Genomic DNA, 7523 nt, shown 5'->3' with positions numbered 1-7523 from the left:
ACGCCCCCTGGAGAACCTTCACATGCCCTTCGTTGAAAGCGTACTCAGGCATAAGACTAAGGCCTTACGTCACCCAGCCCCAGCAACCCCAGGATTACTCCGCGTTCATTCCCTGCCCAGCCCTTCCGGCTGCCGGCCCAAGGGCGATCGCGCGCCCCCGCCTCACCCGGACCCGGCGCGACGCGCGCCCCCGCTTCGCCCCGCCCCTTCCGGCCCGGGAGGTTTGATTTCCTTGGCGGGCGGAAGCGGCTCAAACCCGGAGATCCCAAAACTTTCTAGGGGTTTTGGGCACTTGCTGCTTGGCTCGGGACGGCTGGCCCTCTCCAGTGTGCTTCTGCTCGGCCCCGCCTCGCCCGGCTCCCCGCCCCTCAGGTCAGTGTCTCCCCGGGTAGGGCCGGGGTCACGGCTCTGCGAGACGCGAGGGAGCGGCGCCTCGAGCCCAGCTTGCTCCTGGCTCCCGGGAGACTGGAGAATTTCCCCGAAACCTCACCGTACGAGCCCACTCCCGAATGAGATAGGCTTTCCGACCCCCGGTTTTCTCCTCTGTAAGTGGGGATAATGACGTACCTACGTCAGGGTTATTGGTGAGGGACAGGCGAAAACGTTTGCTACGAAGGAGGCTGCGAGAGGTGTGAATTCCCGTTGCATGTTATGTGTTACCACTCCCTTTTCAGAGTCCAAATCCTTCCTCTTTCTTCACCTTCCTAGGGTAGTGGCTTAAGAGGCTCACACTAAAAGGGATATGCCCCGACTGCCAAAGCAGTAAAAGGAGCAGCATCACCAAGAAACTGGTGGGGAAAAGAGAAACTCCCAAAGGAGAGCATCCCAAGAAAGCGAGCAGACCTGTAGCAGCTAGCATGAGTAATTGTTCTTGCCTCACCTTTGGTATTTCTCTGGTAGTGGAATGGGGGAAGGTGGTGGCGGGTTTCAGAGGTACCTGGACTTATGCTTAGAAGCCAGGGTTTCCTAACTTTTTTGTTCATAATATGGTTTCTGTTTACTACGTTGGGAGAAATCAGAAACTCCTTTTCTGCCCTGCACCATCATGGGCTTCTTTCACCAGCGGATCTGACATTATTGTGTATCTACTGTGGACCAACCAGATGGGCAGATGAGTCCCTTAACGCCTTTAGGAATGAATGCCTCTTTGTTGGTGCTCCCAGAATACTCTGCAAAGGAGCAGGAGAGGATGTTATTAATGTATTAATTACAAGACCACCTTATAAGCCATTCGGTATTCTACTTCTTATTTGAAATATTTTCGGCATCAGTATCTTAACCACATTCATAGATGAGGTGAATGTATTACCCAGCAAATAATAACACAGCCCAGTTAATACCGTTAGTAAGAAATTGTCCCCAATTTGTTTCTTTTCTATAACATTTAATGATAAATCTTATGTTATCTAAGCAGTTCCTTGTTGCCTCAGAGAAGTTCAAGATCCCAAATGTACATGTCAACAATTCTTCTATTTAATCACACTGAGAAGGACATTCAGGTATCTGATTGGGGTCTAGTTTTCTTCTTCATTATTCACAGCTGAGAGGCTGCCTTCCACATTGATCCTGTACCTCCTTTAGACAGCTACAAAGTTGGGTTACTCCAGTCCCATTCTTCCTATATTTTGTATTTCTAAATTCTAGAGGATAAACAGGGCACTTAAGAATATTTAGATGAGGGCGCCTGGGTGGCTCAATGGGTTAAGCCGCTGCCTTCGGCTCAGGTCATGATCTCAGGGTTCTGGGATGGAGTCCCGCATCGGGCTCTCTGCTCAGTAGGGAGCCTGCTTCCTTCTCTCTCTGCCTGCCTCTCTGCCTACTTGTGATCTCTCTCTGTCAAATAAATAAATAAAATCTTTAAAAAAAAAAAAAGAATATTTAGACGAGGGGCGCCCGGGTGGCTCAGTGGGTTAAAGCCTCTGACTTCTGCTCAGGTCATGATCTAGGGTCCTGGGATAGAGCCCTTCATCAGGCTCTCTGCTCAGCAGGGAGCCCCCCCCACGCCCCTCACCCCCGCCTACTTGTGATCTCTGTCCGTCAAATAAATAAATAATATTTTAAAAAAATATTTAGACTAGCTTCACAAAATTTAAAAACCAAGTAAACTCTGCTGTCATTGTAGTACTTTGCAATGCAAGCATTAGTTTTCTTCTATAGTAGCAGAAATGATGTTCCCTGGATTCAGTGGATGTAATTGAGGCCCACATTTATATTATCCAAAAACATGGTATAATTTGAAAGGGTGGATGGTAGATAAAGAAAAAGGAATAAAGAAAGTGAAGGTGATTGGTTTTGTCTAACATTGGCACAAGTTGATCTCTGCTAGTTGACTTGAGGCCATGATCTGGATGTTCAAAACTCATTTGGGAGAAATTTATCAAGTTAATTGTGAATTCTTATATCTCTAATCTGGAGAAGTAAATTCCAACCTCATACAAATGGTTGTCTCCTTTTGAGTATGGCAACAAAGCCCAGTCCTTTGTATGGAATTTAGACAGTAAGGTTGATAATTAGGATTCTTATATTTTGTGAGGTCTTTGTCCATTTCCATCTTACGGTTTCTAAACTTTGAAATGTCTTTTTGTATTTCCTTTTAAGCTCCTGTGTTCTGAATACCCCAATACTGCTTTAGTGGGGCTTTGCTTTCTCACGAACCTGATAGCCTTCTTTTATAGCAGAGAACTTTCTAAACACATTTATAGCCTGACATTCCCCCATTTCTAATCTACTCTTTCTCTTCTTCCTCATCAGGATCCCAAATATTTTCCTTTTTCCCGTTCTTTTAGAGAGAGAGTGTGTGAACAGTGGGGAAGAGTAGGGGGGGAGAGAGAGAATCCTAAGCAGGCTTCACATGCAGCATGGAGCCACATGTGGGCCTTGATCCCATGACCCTGAAATCATGACCTGATCTGAAACCAAGAATTGGATGCTTAACTGATTGAGCCACCCAAGTGCCTCTCCCTCTTAAAGAGATTTTACTTTTAAGTAATCTCTATACCCAATGTGGGGCTTGAACTCACAACCTTGAGATTGAGAGTCACATCTTCCGCTGACCTAGCCAGCTAGGTGCCCCAGAACCCCAAAGATTTCTTGTGTTGATTGTACTTTCACTGCTGTTATTGTCTGTTTTTTTTTTTTTTTTTTTTTAAGATTTTATTTATTTATTTGACAGAGAGAAATCACAAGTAGATGGAGAGGCAGACAGAGAGAGAGAGAGGGAAGCAGGCTCCCTGCTGAGCAGAGAGTGACGCGGGGCTCGATCCCAGGACCCTGAGATCATGACCTGAGCCGAAGGCAGCGGCTTAACCCACTGAGCCACCCAGACGCCCCTGTTATTGTCTGTTTTGAAATTTCTTAGTCTTGTGAACCGTGTCTTTTTGGGGTGTGGTTCTACTGCATTCCTACCTTTGCCCATGACAAATACTCTTTAAAAGATTTCTGAATTAGTACTGCTGTTAAGGATATTTTTAATCCTATGCCTCAGGTGCCAGTGAGAATGAATATGACCTTTGTGATGTCTCCTTGCCTGGAGTAACTTTTGCCATGGCAGTGGAAGCAGAATATTTTATACCCCAACTTCCTGTGACCTGACTTCTCTTCTTCCATTGCCCTATCCCATTCATGCAGGTTCAGCTAGATTAAAAAACGTTCAACCTAGGGGCACCTGGGTGGCTCAGTGGGTTAAGCCTCTGCCTTCGGCTCAGGTCATGATCCCAGGGTCCTGGGATCGAGCCCCACATAGGGCTCTCTGCCCTGCAGGGAGCCTGCTTCCCCACTCTCTCTGCCTGCCTCTCTGCCTACTTGTGACCTCTCTCTGTCAAATAAATAAACAAAATCTTAAAAAAAAAAAAATTCAACCTAATTAAGTTGGTCCACTGCCATCTCTTCCTGGGAAGTGGCTACTGTTTATTGGATCAGAATGTCTTTTGTCCAAGATCTTTATCTTTCTTGCTATAATAGCTTTGACATTGAGATTAAAACTGTTTTTTTTTTTTTTTAAGGCTGATATTTTCCTTGAATTTTAACTTTCCATCCAAAACTTCTGCTCTAGTGTTCTGTTCAGTGACCAAATTTTTGAAGGTTTTTTACTTGCTGACAGTAATTTATCTTTTATCTCGAAGTAAAATGATTTGTGGAATCAGAGTGCTTTAGGTATTTTTATTTATTTATTTTGTATTTTTATTTTTTTACAGAAGACAGATAATTTTTAATATTTAAAGAGACTGTCAGTGAATTGTCACAATTATGAAAAATATTTGTATCCTTAAAAAAAAGAAAAAATCCCTCTATACAAAATAAAACCCAACTGAGTGTTCATACTGAGTGTTCATATATAAATAAATTGTGGTACCTCAATGGAACATTATTCCATCACTAAGAAAATCTGTTTATTTATTTATCGTTATCATATAATGTATTATTTGTCCCAGGGGTACAGGTCTGTGAATTGTCAGGCTTATATATTTCATAGTACTCATGGTAGCACATACCCTCCCCAATGTCCATAATCCAGCCACCTTATCCCTCCCCCACAACCCCCAACAACCCTTAGTTTGTTTCATGAGATTAAGAGTCTCTTATGGTTTGTCTCCCACCCTGGTCCCATCTTGTTTTATTTTTTTCCCTCCCTAGCCTCCACGACCCCCCAAATTCCTCATATTACAGAGATCATATGATAATTGTCTTTCTCTGATTGACTTATTTCCCTTAGCATAATACCCTCTAGTTCCATCCACATGATTGCGAATGGCAAGATTTTGGTTTTTTTTTTTTTGATGGCTGCATAGTATTCCTGTGTGTTTTTGTGTGTGTGTGTGTGTGTTTGTGTACAACATCTTTCTTTATCCATTCATCTGTTGATGGACATCTAGGTTCTTTCCATAGTTTGGCTATTGTGGACTTTGCTGCTATAAACACTCGGGTGCACATGCGCCTTTGGATCACTACATTTGTATGTTTAGGGTAAATGCCCAGTAGTGCAATTGCTGGGTCGTAGGGTAGCCCAATTTTCAACTTTTTGGGGAACCTCCATACTGTATGCCAGAGGGGCTGCACGAGTTTGCATTCCCACCAACAGTGTAGGAGGGTTCTACTTTAAGCATTTTAAAAGGAGATTTAAAAGGATATTTGAAAAAATATCCTTTGTAGTTCTAGGGCTTTTGATTATTTCATTCAATTTTTTCTCTATCTCAGCATAAGAATATGCCCTATCCTCACTGTAGTAAGGATCTTCCCTTTATTCCCCTGTCCCCCTTTTTAAAAAACATTTTATTTATTTGAGAAAGGGAGTGAGAGACAACACAAGCAGGAAGAGGGACAGAGGGAGAAGCAGACTCCCGGCTGAGCAAGGAGCCTGATGTGGGACTCCATCTGAGGACCCTGGGACCATGACCCCAGCCCAAGGCAGATGGTTAACTGTCTGAGCCACACAGGCACCCCATGTACCCCCCTTTTTAAAAATAGACTCACCACACTCTTGAGGTAGAACTCACGTTCTAGATCTTTCAAATTTATAACCATTTTTAAGGCTTAGTAACATGCTCGCCACTCAACTCTGGATGAGAGAGGATGGGGAACAGAGAACATGAAGATAGTGAACATGGTGTTGGCCACTCGTCAATCCCAAACCTTTGGCGGTGTTGCTGGAGCTCTGCCTGTTGGTGAGTGAAGACTATCTGGCTCTAGAAATGAGCATTAATACCAGGTTTCCACTTCTGAGAGACGATCAAGATGGATGATCAAGTGATCAAGAGGCATGAGCTTTGCTGTTTCCAGGTGGAACTTCACTTTCCATATCCCGCTTGGATATGCATGTACTCACTTAATTTTTTGAGATGTTAGAGAAAATGGGGTCTGAGGATCCAGAACCCTGTTCTGCCATAGATAGCCCACTGCTAGGTCACCAAGGGAGATTTGTGCACAGGGGTCAGGCCAGGCAAAGGAGAATTTCATTACTAGCTGGGTATTGGCCTCAAACCCCTCTGTGAACTCTAGAGTCCGGGTATGCTGTGCTGGATTATATGGGAGATTCTTTGTGCCTGACTCAGTGACCTCCACTTCTCTGGGCTTCCTGATTCCTGCTTGGCTTTCTAAGGGGTGTTGGGACATCTCTTCCCAAGACTAAAATCCCAGCCTTGTCCTTCCGTACCAACCTCTGAGAAGGAGAGCCCTTAGAGAAGCCATTTCTGTATAGATTCAGAGGTCTTTCACCCTATGTCTACCCGTAAAGAAATCTCCACTTTGCAGTACTAAGATTCAAGTCCTAGGACTTACCTATATATGAACACTTTTAGAAAATTTTAGAAATCTACTTCCTAGAAACTTTCTGTTACTCATTTTACTTTTTTGTTCCTTCTTGGCTTCCATGAAGATATATTCTTCTAATTCTTACTTTTCTTTTTCCTTTTTGCCTTTTCCCACTCCTAGCAATAGGCCTGGTATGGGTAAGACCTCACCTGAATCCATTTGAAAGATTTGTCTTTCACTTTTAAGTCTTTACACTAACTATAATTGATTTTGTGTGGTATGAGAGATCCAGTGTTCTTTTTTCCCGTGTGGCTAGCCAATTGTCCCAGCTCCAAATCTGCATTTCCATTTGCTGGTACCCCTAAAAGCAGTTTCAGTTCAGTACATATAGACCTCTCCTCCCAGCCCCCCGGGATCTTTGCACCTAAATTGCCTCTTTTTGGCATACTCTTCCTCTCCTTTTTGGGCTCACAACCCTGTTGAGGCCTACTGACCAAAGACCACTAAACACATCTGGAGTAAAAAAATTAGGAAGCTTACCTGATTTGTGTGTGTGTGTGTGTTTTCCATAGGTTTATTGATAATATATTAGTTTACCTGATTTTTGATAAAACAAACAAAAAACATTAGGTTTTCCTTAGCTTGCTGCAGCAAGAGAAACCTTGCTCCCTAGGAACCGAAAAGGGGGTTATAGGATTTTAGCTGTGCTGGTGATTTTAAGAAAGGATTAGGGAAGCAAGGACCAGTTTTAGAATGGATATTGTCAAAGAGCTGTGGCATTTCAGCAGGTGGGTATCTTGTGGAAGCAGGAGGTGGGAGGACAACATCAGGGAGAAAACGGCAGTCAGTCTAAGAAGGGGTCATTATTTCTTTTTTCCCTTTAAAGATTATTTATTTATTTATTTATTTGACAGACAGAGATCACAGGTAGGCAGAGAGGCAGGCAGAGAGAGAGAAGGCGGAAGCAGGCTCCCTGCTGAGCACAGATCCCAACATGGGGCTTGATCCTAGGACACTGAGATCATGACCTGAGCTGAAGGCAGAGGCTCAACCCACTGAGCCACCCAGGCGCCCCTCGTGATTTTCTTAATAACATTTTCTTTTCTCTATCTTACTTGATTGTAAGAATTTAGTATATAATACATATGAAATACAAAAGATGTGTTAATTGGCTTTGTTATTAATAAGGCTTTCTGTCAACAGTAGGCTATAGTAGTCAAGTTTTGGGCGAGTCAAAAGTTGTATGTGAATTTTTGTGCAGGGGAATCTGTGCCCCT

The 7523-nt window shown here is 43.5% G+C and overlaps 1 protein-coding gene across 1 annotated transcript in view; it reads left to right on the top strand.

The window, feature by feature from the left end:
- Positions 1 to 399: 399 nt before the first annotated feature.
- The window catches only part of MELK (maternal embryonic leucine zipper kinase), an 89991-nt gene continuing 82867 nt past the window's right edge, over positions 400 to 7523 (top strand). Inside the window, 1 exon segment of the mRNA XM_032308332.1 lies at positions 400 to 545. The gene's annotated coding sequence lies outside the window, so the exon portion shown is untranslated.

The sequence above is a fragment of the Mustela erminea genome, chromosome 12, assembly GCF_009829155.1.
Source record: "Mustela erminea isolate mMusErm1 chromosome 12, mMusErm1.Pri, whole genome shotgun sequence".
In the NCBI taxonomy this organism is placed as follows: Eukaryota; Metazoa; Chordata; class Mammalia; order Carnivora; family Mustelidae; genus Mustela; species Mustela erminea.
Note: the sequence above shows the minus strand (reverse complement) of the source record. Positions and strands in the feature narration are given on the sequence as shown.